The sequence below is a fragment of the Panthera pardus genome, unplaced genomic scaffold, assembly GCF_024362965.1.
Source record: "Panthera pardus isolate Hobbes unplaced genomic scaffold, ASM2436296v1 HiC_scaffold_22, whole genome shotgun sequence".
Taxonomy (NCBI): Eukaryota; Metazoa; Chordata; class Mammalia; order Carnivora; family Felidae; genus Panthera; species Panthera pardus.
In genome coordinates, this window is record NW_026526788.1 from 3,481,983 (window position 1) to 3,497,512 (window position 15,530).

The 15,530-nt window shown below is 48.2% G+C and overlaps 1 protein-coding gene across 7 annotated transcripts in view; it reads right to left on the reverse strand.

Annotated features, from left to right (window-relative positions):
* The window catches only part of SIPA1L2 (signal induced proliferation associated 1 like 2), a 222,509-nt gene that overhangs the window by 88,192 nt on the left and 118,787 nt on the right, over positions 1-15,530 (reverse strand). The window lies entirely within an intron of this gene.

Sequence of the window (15,530 nt, forward strand, 5' to 3'; positions counted from 1 at the left end):
CACCGGAAGGAGGATGCTGCCCTTCTTAGAAACCGTCAAAAGAGGAATCGAGCTATTTGAAGACCGTTACTGAACGGTTCCCCCCTCCTGCTGGGAAGGTCACCTTCTTTCGCATGACCATCGGCACCTGGACTAGCCAGGTAATCTTGGGGCCCAGTGTGGTGGCAAAGACTACCCCTGCATTAGGATGTCACTAAAGCACCTAACCGTCTAAAGTGAAATTTTATGGCAGAAAAGACATAAAAGGTCATTGGGTTGCTGTGGTCAAACTATATCTATTAATTATTATTTTTTTAATGATTTATTTATTTTCGAGACAGAGAGAGAGAGAGCACAAGAAGGGGAGGGCAGAGAGAGAGAGAGAGGGAGACACAGAATCCAAAGCAGGCTGCAGGCTCCAACCTATCCACACAGAGCCTGACACAGGGCTCGAACCCACGAACCATGCGATCATGACCTGAGCCGAAGTCAGACGCTTAACCGACTGAACCACCCATGCTCCCCCAAATCTACTAATTCTATAACCTAATTCTACTAATTCTATAATCTAATTCTGTTATCACCTAATCATGCCATTCCCATAAAATCACTGGCCCTGCAGGGTTCTAATCCATTGAGTCTCATGGCAGGAACAGATTTCTGGGGTCCTATCGTCCATCTAGCACGGGAACCCCCAAGGACACTGCTCCTCAGAGATGGTCATGAGTCTCCACATATATTCGACAATACGTGCCGGGCACCATTTCCCAGCGGGGTCACAATCCGGAACAAATTCCCATTCATGAAGCTACTATACGAGCCTGAACTCTGCCAAGCTGGCTACTCTGTAAGCACCCCCTTCTGGAATGTCTCACTGTCTCTGGACTGCGGGGTCTTCGTCTGAAGGCAGTCCAAACACTTCACTGCAACCAAACTTTTTAAGGGTTGTCTTCTGAGAGGACCCGGACTTAACACAGCACTCAGACATGGTCTGAACCCATACAAAATAGGGGAGTAATTACCTGACCATATATTCACGCAGCTTACCTTTTTAGCAGCCCTAGGACACCACCAATCCACGCCGAACAGATGGTAAACGCACACCCCTAGGTGGTCTTCACATATTTCTTAATCAACAGGGGCAAGGTCAGCTGCCCAGGGTGTATGCTTATAAAAGAGATTTTTTTCACCCCATATGCAAAACCACACTTACCCCTTTTGACTGTCACCTTCTGGGTTTTGGCCCATTCTTTCCTGACTCTTCATTTTTAGTTAAAAATAAATACAATGTAGCACATTTAGAAGCTTGAAGAAAACTGTGTATTCTAAAGCCTTTTGGTTATGCCAACGTTTTCTGCCACGCTAAATTTTTGAAGAAACAAGAAATGCTATTCAGAAAGTAGAAATCAGGGGGAAAACAGCACCTGCATCAGGCAGGGCAAACACTGCCCAAAGCCAATGAGGAGTAGGGGCATTTACTTCTTTACTTTCACAATCATTTACCTCTTTACCTCTTACAACCAAATGAGATTAACGCTGACATTATTTCTCTTTACAGTCAGGGCTACAAGCAGCAAGTCAACTAATTTTAGGGACTGGAGGATGAATCACTGACTTACTATAATCCTGGACTTACACCCTAGGAAACAAGTCTTTGTTTTTCGTGAGTAAATTACATGCTAATTACAGCCAGGTTAACTGTCCACACTCAGTGTGGAGCCTGACATGGGGCTGGATCCCATGACCCTCAGATCATGACCTGAGCTGAAATCCAGAGTAGACGCTCAACCAACGGAGGCACCCAGGTGCCCCATTTTACTTGGGTTTTAATCAACAATTTAAAAATACTCACTGAAAACAGAGACTAACAGTTCATTGTCTACTTCAGGCTCCTGGGTATATCATCGTTGTATTCAAGCTGGCGATAGTGACTATTAGGACTATGGCATTATACTAGATCCTGTGGAAAATGCACCTGCAAACTTAGAATGAAATCAGTGTGGAATTTTCTTAGCTGCGGTTACTAACTGTCCTGACAAGATCTTGCACCTTTACCTCATTTCTCATAAGGCAGATGCATTAGGGAAAATATTTGGAAAGTGCACTAAGGCACAACCAGCCATCATCAGGCAAAAGCTTCCTTCTTAGGGCCCAATTCAGTAAGTTTCTTGCAAAAATGCTCAAGTGGATTCCCTCTTAGGGATTTGACGAACCTGCTGACAAGAATCAAATGAGCTTCAAATTATTTTAGGGGGAAGAAGACCGACCAAGTGAGCAAAACCCCTTCTCGTGGCGAAACGGAGAGCCCAGATTAGGGGAACCGAATCATGAATTCTAATTCCTGACAACCCGAGCTCGGCCGTGGCTTCTGCTCTCACACACAGCAGGTGCTGCCCGGCCCAACGGGCTAGTGCAGCCAGGCATGGGGGCAGGGGCTGGCCAGAGGGGGACACGCGGGGATTTTGTGGGGCGAGGGAGCTACCCTGCACCTTGATGGTGCTAGTGGTTACTGGCCGCATCCATTTGTCAAAACTCTTGGAAATCTACACTTAAAAAGGGGTGAAGTACTATAGGTCAAGTATACCTTTGGTTTTTTTTGTTTGTTTTAAAAAAATTTTTTTTAACATTTATTCATTTTTTGAGAGACAGAGAGAGACAGTGCGAGCATGGGAGGGGCAGACTGAGAGGGAGACACAGAATCCGAAGCGGGCTCCAGGCTCCGAGCTGTCAGCACAGAGCCTGACACGGGGCTCGAACTCACAGACCGTGAGATCATGACCTGAGCTGAAGTGAGACGCTTAACTGACTGGGCCACCCGGGTACCCCTACCTGGGTGAGAGGAAGAGCCAGTGGGCCTGGTAGGTGGACGGGCCTCTGGCACAGATGGGAGTCGTGAGGACACCCCCAGTCCCGTGGACCACCCCCCCCCCCCCCCACGGCCCCTCAGGGAGGAGAAGTCCTGCCCCTCCCCTCAGTATTGGCTCTCTCCTGCCATGTTCCAACTGCTGCTCAGGGCTCCACCTGCCTCTACCGTCCCACTGCTGGGGCTTTGTCTCCACAGGCCTGTCTGCCTCGCTGGGCACGATGGGCTTCCGGGAGTGTCCTTCCAAAGTGAGCCACCCCCCGCCCCCCGGGGGCTCTCCTTCTGGGTCTCTTTGTGGCTGCCCCTCTGGCTTCTCCTCGTCACCTGGATGTGTCCCAAGGCTCCACCTTTGGCCCATGGCTGTGTGTTCTGACTCTCTCTCTGTCTTTACATGTATCTGTCTGAACGTCCGTCTGTCCTTCCACACCCCCCACCCATTTTCTCCTGTAAGTTCCTCAGTGACATCACCCCAAACTCTCCACAGATTCCTCTCCCATAACTCCCCCAACTCGGACCATTTCCCCCCTCGGCCTGGCACTCCTGTCGCTTTTCTGCACTTGACATTCTCAGTCTTCATTTCAGATTCAACCCCACACATCGATTCCACTGGAAATATTTGCCTCACCTCCAGATGAGGCTAAGTCCTTCAACTTTTAAATCCTCAAGGCCTGATAGGAACTATGCCTGATCGGTGTTAAGTATTTAAAGACTTGGCCTTGAATGAAGGAACTGACGTAGGCTCCCTCATTCAGAAGTTACGGTCATACTGAGCCTCAACCAGGACTATCAAAACAGAAACAAGGAGGCAGCTCATTTCATGCTGGCCAGTGCAAAAGACAGCGTGAAAGGTCTCGGCATCCAGAAATGCCGCAGGAACTGCCCCCGTGAGAGGGGCGATATGGTTTCTCGAAATATTTACAAGACTGAGAAGGGATACACCTGAGAATGTCCGCTTCCTAGCGCTGCTCAAACTGTCACAAGCTTGGAGGCTCAAAACAACACTCAATTATTGCCTCACCGCCCTGGAGGTCAGAGGCCCAAAGTCAGTTTCAACGGGCCGCAGTCAAGGCTGGGACAGGGCAACGTTCCCTAGGAAGGTTCTAGGGAAGCATCTGTTTCCCGGCCTCTTCCAGCTTTGAGAGCTGTATTCCTTGAATTCCTTCTTCTGTCTTCGAATCCAGCCCTAGATGTTGCGTCAGGGGCCACAATGCATGCTTCTCCCCAGATCTCCCTCTGCCTGCCTCTTACGTGGACACTCGGGATGGCATTCAGGGTCCAGCCAGAGAATCCGGCGTGGGCTCCTGGTCTCAGATCCTTAACTTACTCACATCTGGAAAGCTGCTTCTGCCATATAAGGTAACACACACAGGGGCTGAGGATTAGGACCTGGGTATCTTCAGGGGCCAGTATTCAGTGCACCGCACGCAACTCGTTTCAATCCATTCACTGAAACACCCAGCATGGTCTATGCCTCAGCCATGCGCCAGACCTGATAAACACAAGGACACAACATCGAGCAGGACACAGTATAGTGCCTGCTTCAAAATGTTCTAGTCCTGTGGGGCTAACACTACCGGAAACCAATGAGAATTACGCATTCCAGGTTCTGTAATATGAACAAGCATATTTAATACCATGGAGGTACCACTAATATCCTCTACAGAATCAACAATCCAGAAGAAAAAGCCACATACGTAGTCGAGGCAACTGTCACAAGGCCTATCTACTCTATTTTAACATAAGTATATGCAGAAAAATTTAAAAAGCCACTCTCCTTGGCCTGAAAAATAGCAGGGCTCTGCTCAATCTTTCCTCACTCTTAATTCTGTTCCCACAAAAAAAATTCTTTGAATTTTGACATACTGATTATTCTAACTCACAACCACAATGTGTCCCCTCCACCTACTTAGGGTTTTCCTTCGTTTTGGCTATGTTTTGTGGCTCTCCGTCATTCATTCATACCTTTCTTTAGATTTCGTCCTAGGTTGTTAATTTTTTAGGATAATGTAAATAGTATCTTTCAAAATTTTTCTTTTTTTTTTCATGTTTATTTTTGGGAGAGAGAGAGAAAGAGAGAGAGAGAGAGAGACAGAGGGGAAGGGCAGAGAGAGAGGGAGACACAGAATCCGAAGCAGGCTCCAGGTTCTGAGCCGTCAGCACACAGCCCGACGCGGGGCTCGAACCCACGGACCGGGAGATCGTGACCTGAGCCGAAGTCGGACGCTCAACCGACTGAGCCACCCAGGCGCCCCTCAAAAATTTTCCATTTCTTTTTGTATGTTTTTGGTATGCAGAGAATTTAGGTTGGAGACTTGATGATTTCTTCCTTTTAGTTTGACCAGTTTTTGCTTTTTCTACATACTCTGAAGCCATGTTTTTAGGCACTTGGAACCAACCCTTTTATCATTATGAAATCCCCCATCTACGGTGATCCATCTTGCTTTAAAGTCCATTTCATAACCTCACACTGATCGAGCGGGGACTCAACTGTTCTAACGGGGGAACCGCAGCCATCAGTCGAGGTAGGTCTTATTTTAAGCCGATTCACGGCTCCAGGGAAACTTCTTCTCCCCCCCGTCTGCAGGTACTTAGCCCAAATAAGGGGACAGGGCTGGGCATCTCACCGTGTGGACTTCCACTCAATCCCCCATCTCCAGTTAAGTGCCCTCGTCCTGCCTTTAGCTCAGCTGTTGTTCAACTTCTCCAGACTAAATCTACGGTTTTCTGCCTGGGTGGGGACGAGTGGTTAACGGACTATAAGGGACAGGAGAGAAAATCCGGCCTTTTACACATATTTATAACTGGTTCCCTTCCCTTGCCCCGCCCCCAGCTCTTCTTCAGAGGTACCTGGCTCTGCGGTGTGGATGGGCTGGCTTCTGATGGCCTGTCGCTGCCACACGCACCCTTCCAATCTGCAAAGCTGGCGTGCCTCTTCCGTCTGCTTTGGCAGATCTTGCCCCGTGAAGCTTCTCCCTAGTTCTCTTTTCCTTCGTGGCTTTATGCCCTTTTGTTATTCCTTCACTATCATTTTTAGTGGGGTTTTGGGAGAGGGAGAGATAACATCTGCCTCCAGTTTGCCACAATGAACTCGCAGTCCCAAACGCGTGTATTCTTAAATATGTGTAATTCTAATAAGCCTGATTAATGGTTTCTGAACCCGGGCTATGCTAACTTATCATCTGCTTAACCTCGGGTTAGTTACGTAACCCTTCTTAGCCTCAGTGCCAGCTCCCTGCCCCTCCACCATCCAATTATACATAACACACCTATCCTTAATCTGAGAGAGGTATTATAATGGAAGAGATGCATGATACTGGCAAAAAAATAAATCAATCAAAAACAAAAAAGGAGTGAACATACAATAAACAGCATTGTGGGGCATTTTGATTTTGAGCCCCAATAGTCCTGCAAAGCACGAGGGTCAGCCTTGAAGGGGATTCACACTTTTAATCTCAAAATGCCGATCTGTAATCACCTAGAGAGCTACATCCCATTCGTTGCAGTCTTTTTATGAACGCAGCGGCATGTATTTTGCTGAATGAGTTCCATCAGGAACTAGAAGTTGTTTTTCTTTTAACTGGAGGAATCCGAAATTTGTGTATCATCTTTTTCACCAAAGACGACAGGCAAATTTGAGAGAGAACATTTTTTTCTTTCACGTCTGCCTCCCCACACTTGTTTCCAATGTTTCTCTCTCCGTTTTACAAGACACGCTTTCTGAATGCAAGTGGACAGGGGACGTTCCTGCCACTTACAATCATGACAACTTTGGACATGCCAGCTCTGAGACCTCCTGGTTCTTTTCTTTTCTTTTTCATTTCCTAAGTTTATTTATTTTATTTAGAGAGAGAGAGCGTGTCGGGGGGGGGGGGGGATGCAGAGAGAGAGGGAGAGACAGAGAACCCCAAGCAGGCTCTGCACTGTCAGTACAGAGCCCGGTGTAGGGGCTCAAACTCACGAACTGTGGGATCGTGACCTGAGCCGAAATCAAGAGTCGGACGCTCAACCTTCTGAGCCAGCCACCTGGCCCCCTCCTAGCCTTTTTCTAAGGCTAGGCTCCATACTCTCAGTTTCACCAGGGAATAGAGCAGGTGACCTGGGTGTGTTTCCACAGAAATCATAACTCGATTCTTGGAACGGCTTAACTCGCTGTTTCAGCTTCTGTGAACCATAAAGAACTGGGAAGGTGCCCCCTCTGAAGTGTCCAGGAAGGACCCAGTTAAGCCTTCCTTAACTTAACCTGGTCCTTAAGGACCAAGGGGACACCCTGGGTCCCCTTCAGTACACCTCAGCTCGTCCACCTGCATCACGTGAGCCTTCCCATCTGTGGGCAAAGGACAGCGAGCAAGCCCCCCATCCCCAACCAGAGCTCGTCCTTATCCCAAGCACACAATTTCCAGAAAATCACTTTCAGGGTGTGTGGGATAAAACCCTCCCTTCGCAGAAAGGAAGCTAATGAAAATCCACGTATCATGCAAATACAACAGAGCAGATCAAAAAAAAAAAAATCGGTTAACAAGATTGCAGCGCAGGAAAGGAGATTCGGCAGGCACATCTCTGTGGTGCGCCTTGGCTTGTCAGGAAAGAAAAATCTAACTCAGGAGAAGTAAGAAGCAAAAGGGGAGGGAGTCACCTGTGACCTTAGCCCAGAGGCGGTTTCCAGGTCCTGCAGTGTCTTGGAAAGGAGATTTATCGGGTTCACGGCTAAGGAGCTAAGCAGGTGAGGATCCCCAAGTCTGCGGGGCCTCCCGTGGCCGGGTGTGCAGAAGCTTCACCCACAGCTCGGCCTCACGTGATTTGTCAGGTGTTAGCACCTCACGGCCCACGGCACCATTAACAAGTCCCCCAAAGCCACAGGAGGCCCTGGATCTGGGCCCTGCGGCCCTCCCTTTACTGGGTTCAAGGGCACAGCAGCAGCTTTCCTGCTATTTTTCCATAAAACACAGTTTAACGTTTGTTCTTTCGGTGGCAAGCTGGTCACTTAATTGCTGGCTCACGGCCCATCTGGGCCACATCCACGGCTGCAGGTGGCTGCTCGCTGAGTTCCCACCTACCACGTCTCTCCTTCCCCACCTTTCCCTCCAAACAACTGCGTGTCTGCCTTTTAGATCAGCCCCCCTGTTCGGAGCCCTCTTAAGACTTACAAAGGAGAAAGTCAGCAAGAGACAACGGATTAGTCAATGAATGAAGCAATGAAGGAGTTAAGAACCCTGGGGCCTGCTTTTGCAGATGGTAACGTTAAGAGTCATCAGATAACTTTAAGAAATCTCAAGCTCCCTGCTCATGTTTCATGGATTCAATTACTGAATTTACCATGATGGCGAAAAGGATGCATTTTTGCCCTGTGAAGGCTCCTTTGATCAAAATTTAACCAAAGGATTAGCCAAGCTTGAAAACCTGAGGCATTACAGCGAAAAGAACACTTAACATACCTTACATAAATGAAGTCACTTCCTCCTCCCTGCCTACGAGGAGGTAACCCTGTTTCACAGATAATATCACAGAAGCTGATGCGTTAAGTGACTTGCTCAAGGTCACAGCCTGGTGTGACAGAGGGGATGCGCACCCAGGCGGGGCTGGTTTTAGGACTCTCTCGCGTACAGCAACTCAGGGGTGCTGAGAGTCACGGAAGGTCTGAATTCTGAAAATCAGCTAATGCCTGGTAAAATGAACACAACTTACAGATGAGCCAACCCATCTGTTCTGAACAGAAGGACAGTATCTTGGGAGACACCGCTTTAAGAAAACCTTGAATAAAAAGGGAAAGACTGGAGAAAAAAGGCGACTGGCAGAGAGGCTTCCTTTGACGATGCACCGTTTTCAGGGGTATTTGCTACAAGAATGGGAAGGAGAGCAAGCAAGAATTCGCTGCATAAAAGCTGAGAGGTGGGGGCCGTTTCCAAGGCGGGGTAGCTGTCCAGCTTTGCATGGTCCTTCTTGAGTGGGACCAAGAGTGGCATAAATCCTGGATGGGAACAAACACAAGGCAGGGAGGATTTGCTAAGTTTCTGGGGGCTCTGAGACCTTACGTTCCAAAGACTCTGACGGCCAGCATATGGTACCAGCAAAGGGCACAGTGCAAGGAGCTCTAGCCAGTTAACTGCACGTCGGTCACGCCGTTCACGGATCCTACAGCATCGACCCTCCACTTCTCGGGAAATAACAGAACATTAGTTCCTCTTCCGCAATAGCTGACTGCAAAACCTCTGAGGCCAAAGGGTCAACAGGCTGACATGTGCACATAGTCCTCCCCAAGTTCCTCCAACGCGGCAACAGGTGGCAGCTGTGACCTCCCCCCTGCGGCGGACGTGAGAAAGCCCGGGAGGTTCCCACCGCCAGCCACACGGAACTGGTACCACGAGAAGCCACGAGGCCTCGCCTCCCGTGTATCTGGGCAGCTCCTCCCCGCTGAGAGCCGGCCGGGCCTCAATGGGAGCTCTGTCTGCGGAGGCCACGCCGGCCAGGCGGAGAGGTGAGGAGCGGAGTCGATTATGTCCGCTCAGGGAGGAATGCGGGTCTCAGAATAGTCCAATTGTTACGTGGTCCTCAGTTCACCCGTATGAATTTAATAGTGTCCAACTCCCTATTAATTTTCTTCAGTCACTGTATAAAACCAGAGGGGGGGAAAAAGAAAGGAGCCACCAGGCATGAAATTCAGAGCAAATGCAGCCATGCATGGCTCAGCAATGGGGTTCATTTGACATGTAAGGTATACTCCCGCCCACAACTGTCACTGTCACATTAGTGAAACTTAAGTGAATACGTCTGGAAGAGGGTGGCAGACTTCACCAGACACCTTTCCCCAGCTCCCCCCCGCCCCCCGCCATATGGTTCTATGTTTTCCCTCCTCGTCTTTTATTAACCATTACAATAAAGTTCTGCCCTTTAAATGCTGTCCCAGTGGTGTGGACAATAGTTTCTTTCTAGACAGAAAGTTTTGCAAGTTTATGTAAGAGCGACTTGGACAAGGAGGACGCATGCCTTGTGACAGGTACCATTTTAAGCCCTTTACAGGAGATACATTTTTAAGTTTACTTATTTATTTTGAGAGACGAGGGAGAGCAGGGGAGGGGCAGAGAGAGAGAGACAGAGACAGAGAATCCCAAGCAGGCTCTCCACAGTCGGCACAGAGCCCAATGTGGGGCTTGAACTCCCGAAACCATGGGAACATGAAATCAAGAGTCAGACGCTTAACCGACTGAGCCACCCAGGCGCCCCAGGAGATATTTTTATTGTGATCCCATTTTATAGATGACTAACTGAGGCACAAAGGAGTTGAAGGACTTGCCTAAAACCGAGTTGGGATGTAAACCCAGGAATCTGGCTTCAGAAAATTCTGGACTCTTCACCATTCATAGTTAGAATGGATGGGCCCTTCTTCCTACAGGCAGGAAGGCAAATTCTCCAGCCACCAAATGATAAGTTGGTATCCAGACAGGCAAGAGAGGGCTACTCCACACATTCTAGAAGAACCTGTTCTTTTTATTTGTTCATTTAGCACATGTATGCACAAATATTATTCTTCAGCGAAAATACTAATGACAAAAATTACCGCTGGAGAAAAAGGTGAGTTTACCTAGAGCTGGTCAGGAGTCGTTAATAAAAACAGTGAGCTTTTCTTAGAGAAGAGAGGTCCTAGAAAGAATTCTCGGAGGTGCTGCAGATCCAACAGAGGAATTCATCCCCTGGTGGTGCCAATGGCACAGCCCGGGGCAGCGCAAAGACACAGGAAGGGGCCTTCAAAACTTAAAGGCTGGCATCTTGGGGCAGAAATGGACCTTGGAAAGGCCAGTCTTGCACTTTATATCATCGTGATGATGAGATTTTTGCTGGAGACCCAATCCACCCAGAGGCAGCTAAAAACTCTTCTCTGGAAAGTTCCAATCTTTTCAAAAAGAAGTCCAATCTGCTCACACTCCAGAAGTCTTGTGAAGCTAAGATGGGAAGGAGAAATCAAAGAAGTTCTCTCTGGCATCTTCCTTTTATAAGAAACAGAGAAGAAACGAAATCACAGGCGAATGACGGAACCATAAACGCCAGGTCTCCTTAAAGCACCAGACAGAAGGGAGACAAGTGGTCAAACTAAGATTAGCTTTTCAATCTATGCAACAAAACCTGCCCTGTAAAACCATTTCAGCTCCTTACAGAGGATTTCTAAAAGATACATATTTCTTTCCTTGGACTTGTTACAGAAAATCCCAAGGGGCAAGAAAAAAGAGTTGGGCATAAAGCTTTTTCTTCAGACAGTTAATTCAGCAGAAATTTGGGAGCCTGAGAAGCTAGGGTTTCCCGAGGGGCACCTCACAACCACCTCGCCTCAATGTGCACATTTCAGGGGAAATTCAAAGGGAATGTCTGTGCATTTCAATAAAGACAGAAGAAAATGTAAATTCCCCTGCTCTTCTAGGTAAGTTTGAGAAACACACTCCTGGCATTCCGCAGGATGCATATAGAAAGGGCTGTGGGAAAGTGACATTTTGTCAATTTCACTCTATTTGAAACACACAGTGGAGTCAGCTGCTCACAGGAATCCTAAATAGCTCAATAAAAGTAACAGGAACCTACAGGTTTCTGATACTTTTAAGAACTGCCTATAAGCTCTTTTTGTTGTTATTTTAAAGATTCTCCTGTTAAATATATCATGAGAATTTAAGACTTGCCTTTTCAAAAAATTTTAAAGCAAACCTTTTGGAAGCTGGTTGTGATTTGTGGAAAAGCTGCAGATAGATAGTAGAGTTCTCTCACACCCCCTGCCCAGTCTCTCAGGTGGTAACATCTTACATTTCTTTGGTATGTTCCTTCCGTTAAAGCTTGGATATTGATACTCATATTGATCAGGCCCTTTTTATTCGGATTTCCTTAGTTTTTACCTAATGTCCTTTTTTGTTTCTAGGATCCCATCCGGGACACCCCATTATAGTTATCTGTCATGTCTCTTACAGGCTGCTGTAGACCGTGACAGTTTCTAAGACTCCTAGTTTCAGATGCCCTTGGCAGTTCTGAGGAGCAGCGGTTAGGGATTTTGCAGAGAGTCTCTTGGCTAGGATCTGATGTTTCCTCATCAGACTGAGGTTACCGGTTTGTAGGAAGACCCCAGAAATGCCATTCCCGTCATGTCAAGGGTATACGCTAACCGCATGACCTATCAATGTCGATGCTGACCTCGGTGACCTGGCTCGGGTGGTGCTTTCCAGACTTCTCCACCGCAGCTGCCCCCCCCTTCCGTGCCCTATCCCTTGGAAGTGAGTCAGTCCACGTTCAAGTGGGGGAGGGGGAGGCTAGGATTCAAATTTTTATAATTTTTCAAACTTTATGATATTAAAACGTACTTTATAAAAACTGACTCTTGTAAGTAAAGATCTGCTTGCTAAAATGAACACTACTCTGACAGGAGTCGTTTTGTAGGTATATACTGCATCTAAAACAGTAAGAAATAGATGTCCCATTATCATTGTGCCTCTATCAAGCTGGTGGGTTTTTCTCTGAAATAAAGCAAATCCAGTCATTAACTCTTCTGCCCGGATCATGGGTGGCAAATACCTGGCATCCCCCCCATGCAGATAGTGATAATTGATAATGGCTCATAAAATGCTGATACAGCTCTACACATAATAACACAGAAGGAAGATCATCCGGAGCAAGTTCCACAGACACAGCAATAGAAGGTTCCATTTACATAAATGTATTTGCATCAGAAAAAGCCTACAAGGATAAAGAGGAAACTGTTCATGGTGATTGTCTCTTAGGGACTGACTGGGCTGATTTTACTCCTTTTTCTTTGGCTTCTTGACTATATTTTCCTGTAATGATCGTGTAACACTGATGTGCCGTGGAAGAATTCTAGGCCAGATTCTTGGCAATCTCAGTATTTTCCCCCAAAGTAAGAGGACATGTTTCTGTACCCGCGTAAAACAATGTCCCGATGGCTCCAACACTTGGCTGCTTTCCACTCCAAAGTCTCCAAAGAGACCCAGCTTTATCTCTCTGGTTTGAGCTTTCTTTACCTAAAAATGATGCAGGCTGCCTTCTAGAGCTATTCTTGACTAGAGAAGACAAGTGTGGTCTGAACTACGGAGGAGAACAGTTTCAGAACTCTTGAGGAACTCTGCCGGTGTGCAATTTCCTAAAAAGGACAAGACTCGGTTGGCACGCGGGGACCCACGGCGCGATCCCACAGCTCCACTCCAGCCCTGCTGGGGACAGCCCATGGCTGACCAGCGGCTCCAAGTGCCCGGGAGGTCCAGAAGGACGCGAAGCCAGCCACCGTGCAGCAACAGAAGCTCGAGTATCCAAACAGACTCTAACAACTAGAATTCCCTGTCCAAGGGGCCTTCCCTCGCCACCTGCTTCCCAAATGGAAAACTCACAGAAGACGGAAGTCGTGATGTCACGGGGGCTTCCACGAGGGAAACAGGAGCGTGGCAGGCTGCACCCATTTTTCTTCATGGGCATCACCAGCAACAGTGAGGATCCTTAGGCAGCACTCCCTACTCTTGCTTCAATCCCCGCTCTCCTTTAAAAAGCTGTTTCAGGGGCGCCTGGGTGGCTCAGTCGGTTAAGCGGCCGACTTCGGCTCAGGTCATGATCTCACGGTCAGTGGGTTCGAGCCCTGCGTCGGGCCCTGTGTTGACAGCTCAGAGCCTGGAGCCTGTTTCAGATTCTGTGTTTCTCTCTCTCTCTCTGCCCCTCCCCCATTCACGCTCGGTCTCCCCCCCCCCCAAAAAAAACAAATAAATCATTAAAAATTTTAAATGGCAGGCTTTTCAAGAGCAGGTATCATATCACCAATTCCTAAGGACCTCTTCACCTCACCTAGAAGGAAACACCGTAGGAGAGAACCCACTTTTAAAAAGATAAAAAAAAAGAAAAATAAATAAATAAAGCTGTTTCCCTCGAGGCTACAGACGGATTTGCCCTGACAAGTGATGTTGGTCCACAGCTTCCTGCGGGCTAGCCACTCCCCTGCGTAAAGCCTTCTGCAGGGCTGTTACCGAGCCCGTCCAGGGACTGTGTGTCACAGGAGCGCCCCTTGGCACAAAGGGCAGCCATCCCACATCACCCACCAAGGAAAGGGTAAGCTGCATCCTTAAGACTCTGTACTTGAAGCCTTCCCCAGTGATTAGGGGCCGTTCAATTCTTTTAAAAATGCAATTTCACACAGAGCAATGGAGAGTGGAGAAAAAGAAAAGGCGGTCCCGGAGAGGCGATTCCTGAACACCTGCTTCCAAAGAGGAAAACTGATGGGGCGCCAGGGTGGCTCAGTCGGTTAAGCGTCTGACTATGGCTCAGGTCATGATCTCGCAGTCCTTGAGTTTGATCCCCGCGTCGGGCTCTGTGCTGACAACTCAGAGCCTGGAGCCTGTTTCAGATTCTGTGTCTCCCTCTCTCTCTGCCCCTCCCCTATTCACGCTCTGTCTCTCTCTGTCTCAAAAATAAATAAACGTTAAAAAAAAAAAACAAAACAAAACAAAGAGGAAAAATGAGCGAAGGAGAAAGAGAAAAAAGAAAAGAAGCTCCTTCCCTGTGAACACACTCTTCTCTGGGCCAGGCTGCCCGGGGGGCCTCTATCTGTAGGTTCCTGCCACGTGGGGTTTGTTTGCAGGTCTGAGTCTAGAGGCTGAAGCCAGGGTGCCAGCCTGCTCCCTGTCTCCAGTCCCGCACCACGGAGGCCACAGCCCACAGACTGTGGCCCGTCTCCAGTCCTTCAAGGCTCTGCAGAGGGACCCGCTGGGGTGCCAGCGGCAGATGCTGTGGTAGCCAATTTCATCCTGAGACACACAGGCCCACAGGGGAAGAGCTAAATATAGAAGAAAGTAGCAGAGATCACGGCTGCAGGGCAAGAGCAGCCGGGGCCGGCTCGGTCAACGGCACCTTCCTCAACCCAGAATCCAGAATCGAGGAACACGGGACAAAGCCACCTCAGGGATCACTGCCCCACGCCCTCATTTGCAGAGGTGCTAGATTTCACCTGCCTGGCTCATTCACACATCCCCAGGGCAGCCTGGAACCAGACCCAGCCCGACGCCTGGGACCCCCAAGGCTTCTGTCTGCGTCCACATGCGACTCACCCACGGGAGGGGGGGGGGGTCTGCCCTCAAGTTCTCTGGAGCTTATTTTGAATTTCACTTTCAAAGCTAACAAGTTTGCTGATGTTCTTTCCAACTCCCTGGAAAATCCTAAGTAGCAGCTTAGAAAAAAGCGGAAGTACAACCACTCACAAACACTCTTTAAAACTACCAGGAAGTGACAATTGAGAGTTCAAGGGGAAAAAAAAAAAAAAAAAAAAAAAACCTACAAAAATCAGTCGAGAGAACTAACAGAACCCAGCACCGAAAACCAGCTCTGGGAACAGACCTAAGGTCATTAATGGTGGTGACCTTGCCTCAGAAAGCATCCACCCTTCATTCCATGTACACGTCTATGTATACTTAATACACAAGAACACATATGCCCCAAGTACACACGGGGTGCTGGCCCTCAGTATTTGCATAAATACACAGGTACGCATTCACGGACACGTACAGGACTTTCACGTTCTGACGCTCTGGAGGGTGAGCCATGAACTATTAACGAAACTCACCTAAGCCAAAATGACTCACTGCCTCAAGATTTCAGGGCCTCATAATTCTAAGAGGCTATTTTGTTGCTGGCATCGACAGCCATGGCTTCGTCAATGAAAAGAATCTTA